The sequence below is a fragment of the Podarcis tiliguerta genome, assembly GCF_965153285.1.
Source record: "Podarcis tiliguerta genome assembly, chromosome: 3".
Lineage (NCBI taxonomy): Eukaryota > Metazoa > Chordata > Lepidosauria > Squamata > Lacertidae > Podarcis > Podarcis tiliguerta.
Window position 1 is genome coordinate 33,287,557 of NC_139536.1, and position 14,883 is coordinate 33,302,439.

The window sequence follows — 14,883 nt, forward strand, 5'->3', positions numbered from 1 at the left end:
TCCAGTCACTAATTTTTATTGATTGATATAGTTCCCTCACTGTGCATAATTCATTACTAAGTACAAGATTGGTGCTTGCCTAGGAAAGCTTACAGTCCTAACGTTCAACAAAGAGGAAACAGAAGACCCCTCCTGGTGTTTTCCTGCAAGTGTATTCTGCAGCACGTTCTTGATACATCAATAGTGCATTAGTGGCAAATTTATTCTGTTTTAGTTCATAAGATTCATTCTGCTTTAGTTTGCTCATTGAATCATATAATTGTAGAGTTGGAAGGTACCCTGAGGGTCATCTAGTCCAACCCCCCCCCCTGCATGCAATGCTTGTTCTGCAATGCTCCCTCAAGGTTGCTATATTATTGCTGTCAGGAAGAGTGATGTAGGACAAAAGTGGGACAAAAGTAAGCCAGAGCATTTGTGGTATAAAAAGCAGTTGTTGCTTCAACAGGAAGTTACAGACCCACATTAGGCGAAAGATTCCTGCACTGCAGGGGGTTGGACTAGATGACCCTTAGAGTCCCTACAATGCTACAATGATTCTATTCTTCTGTGTCTCGATAGGCCCGCTGAAACAGGAAATATTTCAGCTTGCTTCCAAAACAGCATAATGAAGGCTGTTCCTGTCAATAAAACAGATTTACATGAACAGCTAGGAAGTCTTTGAAAAACCTTTTCTCAATCAGTAGCATGAGGCATACTGAGTAAACATCCAGATTTATTTATTTTTAAGCTTCAAATTCAGAATTTGCTTTCCCCTTTCCCTATAAAGTACTTAAAATTACACTTTTAATTAAACGGCCATCAAAAAGCCATTGCTCTTTGACGGCTCCACGGTTACTGCTTGAGTAGTCATGGGTACCCATTTTGGGAAATTTCTGAACCATTTAACAGGAACTGTTGAGCAATTACTATAGTGGTACCTCTGGTTATGAACTTAATTCGTTCCTGAGATCCATTCTTAACCTGAAAGTGTTCTTAACCTGAGGTACCACTTTAGCTAATGGGGCCTCCTGCTGCTGCCGCGCTGCCGGCATGCGATTTGTGTTCTCATCCTCAGGTAAAGTTCTCCACCTGAGGTACTGCTTCCGGGTTAGCGGAGTCTGTAACCCGAAGTGTTTGTAACCCAAGGTACCACTGGTTAGGGGTTCAAGGGCCAAGCTTTATTTTCACTCAGTTGAAGGAGATTCAAATAAATAAAGGCTTCAGTTGGGGCTGAATGTGTACAGAGACCTGCGCTTCCTGTTTCTGGTACCCCAAAGAAGCATGAGCTGAAAAGTGGAATCGTCTACTTATTAACTCTCAGTGAATTATTGTCACTGAACATATCTTGCTAATGTGCCTGATTCTGGGATGCTAGAATTGAAGTCGGGGGTGTCTCGCCAGAGCCGAGGTTGTCAACTTTTTAAAAAGAATATTGGTACCTTGGACTGAGTGCTCCCAAGCATGTGTAGAATTCCCTTTTCTAGAGACACACATTTCCAATAGAAGGGTTCAGACATGTGCAAAACTCCTTCTTCTGTGAAGATAAGACTGTCCTCTTTTTAAAGAGTCTGCCCAGGATTGCCACCTCACCCTCAGCTCATCTAACTAAGACAGTGACAGCTCCACTGACGCTGCACAGCTAGGACAGACCATTTCAGCTGAGACAGCTTTAGGTTCTGCTCGGGGGGTGGGGAGGTGTATGCAGTACCTGAGACACAAACACAGGCACTCTCGCCAAATACACCCTGTAAAATAACTCCAGCCACCGCCATATGTCTCCTAGAAAAGGGTGGACCTCAGCAGAACATTTTGGTGGGAAGACTGTCCCTCAATTTTGCATGTGTATTCTGGCTGCCAGGGAAGGAGGCGGAGAGCGAGGGGCCGCAACCGCCCCCCCCCCCCCGGTAAAGCGGTGAGTGGCCATTGGGTTCACAAGAGCACACTATTCACAGAAAACAAATGCATAGAACACAACAAATGGAACCACCATTACTCCGCATGTGTGTTCATGTGTGTTATGCTAAATAACCACAAAAAGTAAAAGGTAAAGAACCCCTGGACGGTTAAGTCCCATCAAAGGCGACTATGGGGTGAGCCACTCATCTCACTTTTCAAGCCGAGGGAGCTGGCGTTTGTCCGCAAAATGTGGCCAGCATGACTAAACCACTTCTGGTGCAGCATGACGGAAACCAGAGCACACGGAAATGCCGTTTACCTTCCCGCCGCAGCGGTACCTGTTTATCTACTGGCATTGGTGTGTTTCTGAACTGCTAGGTTGGCAGAAGCTGGGACAGAGCAACTGGAGCTCACCCCGTCACAGAGATTCGAACCCCTGACCTTCTGATCGGCAAGCCCAAGAGGCTTAGTGGTTTAGACCACAGCTCCAAAATGCCCCTACTAGATTGTTTTTTCCCTGACACTGTACACTGTACAATTCCAAAGCCTGTCCAAAAAAGGCTCATCCTTAATGGCAGAATTAAGCTTCCATGCAGCTCACTCAACATTGTGCAAGAAATGCCTACAATCATACAACAGTACTTGCGGCACCTTTTGTCACTCACCTCCAAAAAGGCACAATGGCTACAGTGTGGTAGGTTGACAGAGTACACTCTCTTTCTCTTGTCTGCCTCTCTGCTTAACCTACTTCACAGGGTTGCTGTGAAGATAAACAGAGACCATGTATACAACTCTGTGTGGCTTTGCTGAAGGGTTGAGGAATGAATGATGTTGTTTTCTTGCAACTTTACCTCACTTTCTCTGAGGTAAATGTAGTTCTCTGGTTCTTCTCCTCACTCCTCCTTGATATATATTTTTTAAAATTAAAGGTAGGGGAACCAGTCAAGTAGCTCCTTGCCCTCACAATTTCCTCATCACATTTGAACACCCTTGTCATATTTTGGACAAAGGTCATTGAACAGCCTGTTCTCAGTTCTCCAAGGGTTGGTTGACAATTGCTGGGGCTTCAGCTGGTACGAAACCTTCTCTGGAGTCCCCCCCCCCTTTCTCCTCATAATATACCTCTCTAATTCAAGGATGAACAACAAATGACATGACAGTTACATAACAAACTCCCTAGCAGAATACTGTGCGACCGACTCATGTATTTCCTGCACAGTCAATGTAAACAGCCTTCTAAGGGACAGCCTAGTCCTCAGAGAGGAGCCAGAAGAGACTGCAGTTCTGGTCACTCACCTGCTTTGCAAACTCCTCTATACTTCAGGAACCAGATCCTCACATTTTTAAATTTGCCATCTCTTGGAACAGCCGCAGAACTTGGCTGTGAGGGTCTTCCCCCTTAGCGATTTTGCCTTCACCTGTAGGTCAGGTGGCAGTTTTGGAAAGCTGCCGGGATCTCTGTCTCAGGCCAACCCTTGACTCACACTTAACAAGTTATACATACAGAGCAGGCAAACAGTGTCACATACCGTGAACAAACAAGGCTGCATAGCAACAACTTCTTCAAAGAAGTATTAAGATGCAGGAGTGAGGAAGAGATTTTCCTGGTAGGCGCCTCCCTGGCTGTTTGGCTGAGTGACCTTGACTGCAACCAGACAATTAGGAAGCCACAGGTTTCAAACAACAATGGAAAAGGGTTGGATATTCTGGGATTCTACACACCTGTAACCAGATCCGATAAGCATTCACAAAACAGCAAACATCCCCACACACGCACACACATGTTTTGAAAGCTCTATTTATGAATGAGAGGAGAAAACAAACTTCTGTTGATAGCAGGATATAATATCCATGTTACACCCTTCCCTAAATTGGGTTTTCCTTCATGAAGGAATAATACAGTTGAGGGTTCAAATTGCCTTGCAACTCTTATGCCATATATCCTCAAAACAACCTTGTGAGGTAGGCACCACCAGTGATCAATGAGGATGCTTACACTCAGTGCTATTTTTCTAGAGAAGGAGGTGCTAGAGCTCATCGTGAACTTTTCCCTTGTCTTAGAATGGCAGTGGTGCCCACCTGAGAGGTGCCAGAACTGAGCTCCAGTGAGCTCCAGCTGAAGAAAAAAAAGGCCTTGCTTGCACTTCTTTTCAGGTGAATCCATAACTGTTCTACTTCTTCTCCAGCAAACATATTTTGATCCCAGACTGCCACTATTTTGGGGTGGGATAGAATCACATTTCTTGTGCAATAAACCTGCCCCCGGCCAACAAAAAAAACACTGTACAGGGTAAAAGTAAAGTGAAAAGTAAAGTGACAGGGTAATGCACTGGAAAGTGTAGGATGGAATAACATTCGTTTAATGCAATGTACTTGGCCACCTCATGAGAAGAGAAGATTCACTGGAAAAGACCCTGATGTTGGGAAAGATGGAGGGCACAAGGAGAAGGGGACGACAGAGGACGAGATGGTTAGACAGTGTTCTCGAAGCTACAAACATGAATCTGACCAAACTGCGGGTGGCAGTGGAAAACAGAAGTGCCTGGCGTGCTCTGGTCCATAGGGTCACGAAGAGTCGGACACGACTGAACGACTAAACAACAACAACAACGTATACACATCCTCCAAATAAATCAGAACCGATGGCCAATAAATAGCCCGCACATCTAGCCTTCCTGCAAACTTTGTGCAGACAAATCAGGGTGAATGCTCAACAAACAGGTCATCCAGAAGCTACCATAACTGACTTACCAGTCTACTTTCTTTTTTCCTCACACTTTGAAACCATTCCTGTGTTTATTTAATTTCCAGTTTGTGCACTGCAAAAAAGGAATCTCACTGCACAGGATTGCACCATTCAAACTGCACCCAGGAAGGACGTGCACACACACACAAGAGAGATGGGGGAGAGGGAGAGGGAGATTACATAAGCATTAATTAGAGCCCAACAAAGAGGGCCACTTTTCATACAGAACTGCCACTTACTACCCGACCTAGAGCAACAGAAAGGGATTAATAATTCACCACCAAAAATCTGAACAGGGTCCTGCAGAGACACGGAAGGCAAACTCTGCAGTCCTAGCTGCAAGAGCATGCTGACTTCTAAAGTAGCCTACAGTGCTAAAGAGAAATGAAATAAACTATTGATAGAAGCAAGATTCTAGGAAAGATGATTACATGATAGTCACTCATTTGCAAAAACTCCCCATGCTGCTGTTTTTCATTTCCTTCCCCCTCCCCCTTCCTCCCCCCCACAAGCAGAATTGTCCTACAGTATTATGAAGTTTCAGGGCTTGGTTATATATATATATATATATATATATATATATTTGCTTTCGTAGATTTTCACGGGTACAGGAATGCAGGTTTTGGTGTCCTCGGGTGTCTTCCCGTGTAAAAGTTGGGGTGTCTAGGCGACGTTTCGACGAGGTCTCACTCGTCATCTTCAGGCTGGTGCTTTCGGCTTCTTGTTACTGGAACAGAGCAGGATCTTAGTGTTTGAGTTCCTATAAATACTGTTGAGGAGGTGTGGTGTATAGCCTCCAATGTTCTGGGCAGAGAGGAGGTTCCCAGGCTAGTGTGCCTTTTCTTCTTTTGTTCCTTAATTACTTGAGGGATATCTTGAGTGATTTCTTGAGTGATTTCCTGAATCCCACTTAGGTGGGTCATTAGGTGTGGATTAGTTGCTAAAGCCTTCGTGTCTTGAACTCTTGAACTTTGTGAAGAGTTTTTCTGAGAAGATGGCTGTACTGCACTTGGTTGTGCTCTGGCTTGGCTTCGTGTATAGGGGCGAGCTGTGGTTTTGTGGCCTGTGCCAGCCAGATCTGTGTAGGGATTGCAGGGGGGTGCAGCATCCGGAGGTGCCACCCTGGTTTGGCTACTGGATGGTGTCTGTAATTTATCTGTGGAGAGGGTCTGGGTTTGGGTCTGGTGTGGTTGATTGGTGATGGCGTTCTGTGTGCCTCTGGATCTGGTGTCAGATTTTGTGGGGAGGGCTAATTTCCAGATGTCTGGCAAGCGGGATGTGTCGTCACGCTTGTTCATGTTGTGAGGGTGTTTCTCTATCTCGATGGCTTCCATGATTATTCTCTTCCATGATTATTCCCCCCCCCCCCCCCGAATACATCTTGGACCTGACCAACCACTGCCTAACCAACACGTACTTCATCCACAATGGACAAAGATACAAACAGATAGAAGGAGCACCTATGGGATCACCCCTCTCACCGGTCATCGCTAACCTGTACATGGAACACTTTGAAACCAATGCTTTAGACAAGTCAGAACACAAACCCAAACTTTGGCTCAGATATGTTGACGATACCTTTGTAATTTGGCCACACGGGAAGGAAAAACTGGATAGCTTCCTCACACATCTCAACAGCCTACACCCCAAAATACAATTCACTATGGAAATAGAAGCCAACAACCAACTTCCCTTCCTTGACGTCCTAATCTACAAAAAACCTGATGGCTCCCTAGGACACACTATCTACCGGAAAAAAACACACACCAACCGCTACTTACATGCACAATCACACCACCACCCTGCACAAATAAACTCCGTAGCCAAGACTCTCATCTCCAGAACCAAACGCCTGGCTGACGAAGACCACTTGACAACTGAGTTACAGAATCTCTCAAATGTGTTAATTGCCAATGGATACCAGCAAAACAGGGTTACGAAGCTAATCCAAAAAGAAACACCCCCCAAAAACCAAGACACAGAAGAAAACAATGGCATAGCCCTCCTTCCTTATATCAAGGGCACTACAGATAAAATTAGCAAAATCCTCCATAAACACAATATCAAAACAGCCTTTTGCACCAACCAAAAAATAGCCAATATCCTCAGAAACCCCAAGGATAAAATTCAGTTGGAAAACCAAGGGGTCTATGAAATACCCTGCAAAGTCTGCCCAGCCACGTACATTGGACAAACAAACAGACGAATAAATGCACGTATCGCAGAACACAAGAATGCCGTCAAAAAAGAAGAAAAAACTTCCTCTCTTTTCCAACACATGAAAGAAACAGGACACGAAATTAATTTTGCAGATTCCAAATTGCTCTTTAACATGGAACATCACCACAAGAGAATAATCATGGAAGCCATCGAGATAGAGAAACACCCTCACAACATGAACAAGCGTGACGACACATCCCGCTTGCCAGACATCTGGAAATTAGCCCTCCCCACAAAATCTGACACCAGATCCAGAGGCACACAGAACGCCATCACCAATCAACCACACCAGACCCAAACCCAGACCCTCTCCACAGATAAATTACAGACACCATCCAGTAGCCAAACCAGGGTGGCACCTCCGGATGCTGCACCCCCCTGCAATCCCTACACAGATCTGGCTGGCACAGGCCACAAAACCACAGCTCGCCCCTATACACGAAGCCAAGCCAGAGCACAACCAAGTGCAGTACAGCCATCTTCTCAGAAAAACTCTTCACAAAGTTCAAGAGTTCAAGACACGAAGGCTTTAGCAACTAATCCACACCTAATGACCCACCTAAGTGGGATTCAGGAAATCACTCAAGAAATCACTCAAGATATCCCTCAAGTAATTAAGGAACAAAAGAAGAAAAGGCACACTAGCCTGGGAACCTCCTCTCTGCCCAGAACATTGGAGGCTATACACCACACCTCCTCAACAGTATTTATAGGAACTCAAACACTAAGATCCTGCTCTGTTCCAGTAACAAGAAGCCGAAAGCACCAGCCTGAAGATGACGAGTGAGACCTCGTCGAAACGTCGCCTAGACACCCCAACTTTTACACGGGAAGACACCCGAGGACACCAAAACCTGCATATATATATATATATATATATATACTATCTGCCCACGGGCACAGAGCACCTGCAAACACTACATTCTGACATCTGGAGTGTAAAGCATGGATAGAACATGAAATCCAAATATAATTGGTATGTCCTGGAGAATCAAAGCATCAATATTGCATATTATTTTTGCTGTGGGAGAAGTAGCCACAGTCCATGTATAAACCATGAGAGATAGCGCCAGATTGGTTAATCCGTTCCAATTCTGCTTCTGCTTCTTATTTTGAGGCCACAACTCCCCCTTACATTTAAAAGCACTATGATGCCACTTTAACACTTATAGCTCCCCCAAAACATCCTGGGAATTGTAGTCTGCTAATGGTGCTGAGAGCTGTTAAGGAGGCCACTCATCCCTGCACAGAGCTACAATACCAAGAGTGCTTCAATAAACAATGAACCCAATGAACTCCAAAATTGTTGCTCTGTGATAGCAATAAAGGTCTCTTAACAGTTCTCAGCACACTTAAGAGTTCCTAGGATGTTTGGGATGGTCAAAATGGAACAGTGGTACCTCGGGTTACATACGCTTCAGGTTACAGACTCTGCTAACCCAGAAATAGTACCTCGGGTTACGAACTTTGCTTCAGGATGAGAACAGAAATGGCGTGGTGGCGGCATGGCGGCAGCTGGAGGCCCCATTAGCTAAAGTGGTACCTCAAGTTAAGAACAGTTTCAGGTTAAGAACAGACCTCCAGAATGAATTAAGTACCCGAGGTACCACTGTATAATATTTCTTTAAATGTATGGTGTGGATGTGGCCTAAATTAATCCCAAATGGAGTTTGTTTAAGCTTTGTGACCTAAATGTTAATTACAACGTTCAGTGAAATCAAAGCCATTGGCTCTCTTTCTTTCTTTGGTTGCAAGGCATGGCAGGAGGCAATGCTGGCCACTAACTTGGATGACTTTAAAAGAAGATTAGACAAATTCATGGAGGAGAGGGCTCTCAGTGGCTACTGGCCATGATGACTATGCTCTGCCTCTGTAGTCAGAGATGGTAATGCTTCTGTATACCAGCTCCTGGAAATAACAGGAGAGTACTTTTGTGCTGAGGTCCTGCTTGTGGGTTTCTCACAAGCATCTGGTTGGCCACTGTGGGAACAGGATGCTGGACTAGATGGGCCAATGGCCTGATCCAGCAAGCTCTTCTTAAGAACCACCATGAACTGGTGTTAGCAGCTGCTGGCGCAGATGTCATTCATGGATGTCCAAGTGAACAAGACCTTCATTCAATTAATGCTGATAATTCCAGCTCACTAATAAGCGAATGTGGCAAGACCTCCTTTTGCAGAATACGTGCTGATTCTTCCAGAAGATTTGTTCTTCCACTTGTTAGGCAACTCTAGCAATAATCGTGCATTCTCCCAAGAAGGAGGCATTGATTCTTAATCAAGAATTTATAAAGTGGTAGAGGGAGATACTCCAGGAGACAAATAATTGGCTCTGGGGGGAAGCGCATCCTGAGTATTAAAGAGACCCCCCTCTGGAGTGTAAATAGACATGGTCGTAGCAGCACAGGAATTAAGGCAAATAGCTAAAGTCAATTCATCGTTTGAAAGCCTCCTGAGCTACAACAAATACCTGAGCCATAGAGACAAAAGAGGAGGTTAATGAGAATTTTTAATGTATAGTGAGGCTTCCTCAACCTCGGCCCTCCAGATGTTTTTGGCCTACAACTCCCATGATCCCTAGCTAGCAGGACCAGTGGTCATGGATGTTGGGAAATGTAGTCTCTAAACATCTGGAGGGCCGAGGTTGAAGAAGCCTGGTATAGGTGGCTTTTAGACATGAGGCTAGCGACAGAATGTGCTTGTCGTGCCTTATTCCATGTGGAGCATTGACCGAAAACTAAACAGCAGAAATGCAGTATGGGAAACTCAGTGGTAGGAGCTAATTCCTGGAATGCTGTACTTGGAGGCTTGTAAAATAAACCCATGCATCCTCCTCCAGCTATACCTTTATGAACTGCTTACGTGCATGAGAACCATGTGATCTGAAGATAGCCCCGCTAGGCTTCTTGTGGCTTAACAGTATACTTTGACTTTGCCCCAGAGTTCCAGGTGAAGCTGCTTCGGCTGAGGAAAAGATGAGGGCAAGAAAACATAAGCTCTTAATGGGCTCTAAACAGGGTTAAGATGGGACTGTGAATAAAACATTTTTAAAAATGGACTCCCACATGAATTTTTTAGAGTGGCTGCAAGGATTTGGCCTAAAACAGTCATTTATATAGCACTTTATTACATTGAAACATGAAATGGCTTTCCTCCACTAATAACAAATTTAAGGCAAGAGACATGCTCTTGTCTTGAATTTAGGCTTGACGTCTGCAAGTGATATACACTTGAAGGATATTATTTGTAACTGTAATAGTCCCAAGAGTTCCAAACTTTAACTAGGGGATATAGTTGTAGGCAGGAGAAAAGGAAGATTATACATTGTACATGCATTACAATCAGCTTTTACTTGGCATGGTGGTTGTTATGTACTGAAGTTCTCGCCCTGGCCACCAGGAGTATTGTGTATGTAGTTTTCACTCAGGTCCACGTCAGTTATTTTAGGCGGGAAACCCTGGGTTGTTGTTGCTACATTGTCGACAGCCGGCTGACTATAAAAGCAGGCCAGCTGAGCTGTTTGCTGTTCAGTTCTGTCCACCTTACAAATAAAGAGCTGCTTTGGAGAAATCGCTGTGTCGTCTGCTATGTTCGCCCACAACATAACAGTGGTAGTATGTGTATTTTTTATTTTATTTTTTGCAGAGAGATTGCAGAGAGAGCTGAAGGAGCTATACAGGAGAGGCCACTCCATTCCACGCCCATGGCATGCAGCACACACATCCCACAGGTTTGCATTGTACTGTATTCCAGAACCCTGAAAAATCTGTGTTCAGAGATGATAGAGGGATAGAAATAATAATAAGATGCCTCTATCATTACATGTTCCACTTCCTTAAATGTTACTCTCCTTCTCTGTTCTTTAAGAAGCTATAATCAGGGCAAACTGGTGTCTTACAGCAAAAAAGGAAGGAAAAAGATTTAAAAGATTTCTAACCCATGTTTCAGGGCACACTGCAGTCCCAAGGCAATTTACAAAAAGTTAAAACACAACACAATAAACAACAACAACCTACCCCCATCAATCCCATCAATTTATGAGCAGCATCAATAAACTTTTTTAAAAGCACAGCATGTTAAAAATTAACCAAATGTAGATTGAATTAAGAGTTTCCCTAAAGCTAGCAGCGATGAAACCATGCCTAGGAAATGAGTTCCAAAGGTTTGCAGCCGCTACCACAAAAGCCTGGCCCTGCCAATTTAACAGCTTTCACTGGAAGGTCAGAAAGCAATGCTTCAGATGAATATCTTAAAGTCAGTAGAAATGTTTTGAATAGGAACAATATGCGGGAGAGAAAGTCAAGTTGGCCGTGCTTGAATTATAGGAGCCAGAAGCAGGCCCAACTCTCTTACCTGTTTTAGTGGCTCTCTTATGAATGCTACGTGGGACCATAATGTGGCTAGTGAGAGGAAGTCAGGGTTGGAGGTTGTGGATTTTGCAAAATACAGAGGCATCAAGCCCCATGATGTATTCCTCAGCAGAATTAATATTAGGGAAGCTTTGATATTTTAATTCTTCAAGGCAGTAGCAGTCCTTCATTATACTGGACCCAAGTTTCGTTCAGCAACAATCCACCCTGAAGTAGTTGAGCAGCTCTAGGGCTACAAAGCTTTGCGAAACATTAGAAAGACAAACTGCTTTAACAAAATAAAACACACTTTTGATGGCCTTTGGCAGGCTCCTTCATATCACTCTGAGTAGATGCTGCTGCCTGATTGCAAGAGGAACATGAGCAGCACTTAATGCTTTTTCGTTATATCCTGAGAAAAATCAAGGGATGCCGGTGATTTTTTCTTAGTAAGACCGAAAAGTAAATTGAAAAAGAAACTTGTCTTCTCTTAAGTTAAGGTATTGGGGGAAGACTAGAATTATGGGCTAGAATTTTTCTATCCAATCCGCATGCAGGGCCAGAACCTCAGAACAGTACAGAAGGAAAGAAGGACCTGAGCCTCAGCCTCCTCAAGGATAATTAGACAGAAAAGACTGGCTGCTGCTGTAGTCAATGCTAATCCATAAAGGAGGAGAAGAGGTGCAACTCTCCTCTTGGACTCAGCAGCCAACTTCCTACAGAGCTTTCACTTCCTATGGCTTAGGATCAGAGATTAACGCCTCACTAAGCAGGAGAGTCTTAAGGCTCAGAGCGAACAGGTTGAGCCCTGGGCATTCAGTGCCTAGCCCTTCTACCATTCTATAATATTCATGAACTATTCCTATGGCTATATGGACTTATCCGTAAAATATTAAATTATTTTATTATTTACCACTACATAGAAACTCAGAAAAAGAAATATTACTAAAGCTAGAACAAAATATTATGTTTCAAAAACCAGATATATGGCTCCCTATGGTCCAATACAGCAAGGGGGTGGGGGAAGGTGTCTAATGATTACACTGTGTACTTCCTGATAATTTTACTGAAATTGTTGTAAGCCCCTCTGGAATGAGAGGTCCTCATTAGCTCCACTATAATATAAACTGGCACGGGAAGGGTTGTAGGTCAACAGAAGGATCCAGGTTCAATTGCTTGCATCTCCAGGTAGGGCTAGGGAAGACTCATGCCTGAAACACTGGAGACCAGCTAAAAGCCAGTATAAGCAATACTGAGATGGATCAATGGTTCAACTTGGAATTAGACAGGCCCCTAAGCATCCATTCATTTCCTACAGCAAGAGATCTCCACCAAAATCTCTTCCTAAAAATCTATGTGTGTATGGTATATGTGTGATAAAGGGCACATCCTTGCAAAATTCACACAGAGCTTTTCAATAATAATAATAATAATTTTATTTAATTTATACCCTGCCCTCCCCGGCCAAGACCGGGCTCAGGGCGGCTAACGCCAAATATATAATACATTAAAAACACAAAATCAAACCATTGATTAAAATACAGTTCAAAATCACATTTAAAATAAAAATAAAATTAGGTGGGAACCCACGAATCACAACCGTAAGGAATATTAAACGTTCACCAGGCCTGGCCACCTGTGCTGGTCCCATGTGGGCCAATAGAAGGAGCCAAGAGACCACTTACATACAGGGTCCCATAGAAAGAGGAAAGAAGGAAGTGGGTCAGACTGGACCCCGGCCAAAGGCCTGGCGGAACAGCTTCATCTTGCAGACCCTGCAGAAAGATGTCAGATCCCGCAGGGCCCTGGTCTCTTGTGACAGAGCATTCCATTTAAAAATATACGGCAGCTTCAATGTATTTTAAAGGGGAAAGCATCAAGACTATTCAGACTCATTTGGAGTCAAAGGCCTGTATATAAACTCTGCTGGGCTTGTCATGACCCAAATCAACAGCACTAGCAAAGAAAATAGTTCGTGTCATTAAGGTCATGACCCAAAGACTGAGAAACCCCCTCAATAGTCCCCTCTCCCATACAAAAGCAAGCAAGTCAGCATAAAGCAAAAGGTTAATATACTAATTGGCATCATTCATATGCAGAAGGAATGGGTGCCCTGCGCTACAAAAAGAGAACAGTATTCAAGACCAGGAACACTAAAAGACATAATCACAAGCAATGTATGGCCAGGTCAGGACCTGGAGAGCAAACAGTCTGCTCACATAACCGGTAATATATTCAATGGCAAAATAACTCTGCTATGTGTGGAATGAAAAAAATAAGATTAGCACAGTTTAAATGCCAAGGAACAAGGAGATAGGCCAGAATGCCCGACCTCAGAGATCAGCAGAGTTGTCTTAAATCTGGCCCATTAATATAAAACTGTGTGTGTTTAAAAAATAAAGGGGGGGGGCATCTCTGATCAGTGTAACCACACTTAATTGAATTCTACTTCTAAATTTCATAAACTGATCTGAAGGGCAACCTTCTCCCATCCAATCCTGTCCACAATTTCAGTTTGTGGTGAGGTGTTCTTCTCCAGCTGCTTCCGCCTTCAGAAATGAGGCGAGTGGGTAGCAGCCAGGGAGATGGACTTTCCAGTGGTGGTGGACCTCAGCTTCCGGAATTGCCTTCACAGAGAGGTTCACCTGGTGCCTTCTTAACTTCAGTTTTAGATGCCAAGACCTTCAGTGGCAAACAGCAATATGATGAGAACTCAGCACACTGGTTGGTTTAATTGTTACTTTATTGTTGTTTTAGTCTTCCAGCCTGCTGCCATCTGGGTTTTTTTTTTTAATTGACTGCAGTATTTAAAAGTGTCTTTATTCATGACTCCTTTGGTAAATTTGGTTCAAACTGAGAAGCACAAGAAAGAGACATACTCCAGGATAGGGAAGGCAGACATAGAGAGAGAGAGACGTTCTTGACTAGAGCAACTTTTTATCTGAACTGTGATTGGCTTCTCACTAACCTCAACTGCCCACTTTCCTATACTTGGCACAAAGAAAGTGATCCTTTTAACTCTGAGATGCTTAAATTTACTGCCTCCGCACTTTTTCAGTGCCATTGCAGAACAGATCGTAGCAATGCATTGCTGTGCATTTTGAGTGCACTCTGCCTAGCAGGCTACTAGCTTTTACAACACTTAAAGAGTCCCCTAAGAAACAGCTCACTTTAGAGCAGTAAATAAATCCTATTCAGCTCTGCTTCCCCCAAATCAGCTGAAAGCTACTTGGCAAATGGCAGAAACCACAAAGCAAAGGGAACATTTGCTGCAACAACGACAGAAAGAAAAGCAACCTACCTCCATTCTCAACTAGATGCCCCGAATTAACACTTGTAGGAATTGCTTCAGAATTTCCACAGTGAGGCAGGTCTAATGTTGGGGTTCTGCACTCCCCAAAACATCATTTGCCCCTGCCCCTCTGGACCTTCCTTGGATTTGTTTTGCTAGATACAAAAGCACCATTACCACTTGCTAAGGAATTAAGCCTACAAGCAGCACATAAGGAGATTCATTAATGCATTAAGACAGGCGTGATTTGATTGGCTCCTTTTTTTAGGCATTTGGCACATGGGATGCAAACAGATCTGTGGGACCTGGGTGTCAGGGGAGACCAGGCGACCTGCCAACATGCTAGCTTTAAAAAGGAGAAAGAAAGTCAGCACCAGTTCCTGAGTGTTAAAGAATTTTCAG

General features: G+C 43.9%; 1 protein-coding gene across 7 annotated transcripts in view; it reads right to left on the reverse strand.

The window, feature by feature from the left end:
- The window catches only part of TOGARAM2 (TOG array regulator of axonemal microtubules 2), a 71,975-nt gene that overhangs the window by 51,991 nt on the left and 5,101 nt on the right, over positions 1-14,883 (reverse strand). Inside the window, exons 1-3 of one of the 7 annotated variants that reach the window (XM_083434422.1) lie at positions 4,627-4,660; positions 3,172-3,293; positions 2,541-2,635 (exon numbers count right to left, since the gene is read on the reverse strand). The exons of 1 other annotated variant lie outside the window; for it this stretch is intronic. The gene's annotated coding sequence lies outside the window, so the exon portion shown is untranslated. Of the gene's footprint in view, positions 1-2,540; positions 2,636-3,171; positions 3,352-4,626; positions 4,661-13,671; positions 13,697-14,490; positions 14,689-14,883 lie in introns of those variants that run through there. 5 more of the 7 variants (XM_083434420.1, XM_083434421.1, XM_083434418.1 and 2 more) reach the window with 5 other exon arrangements.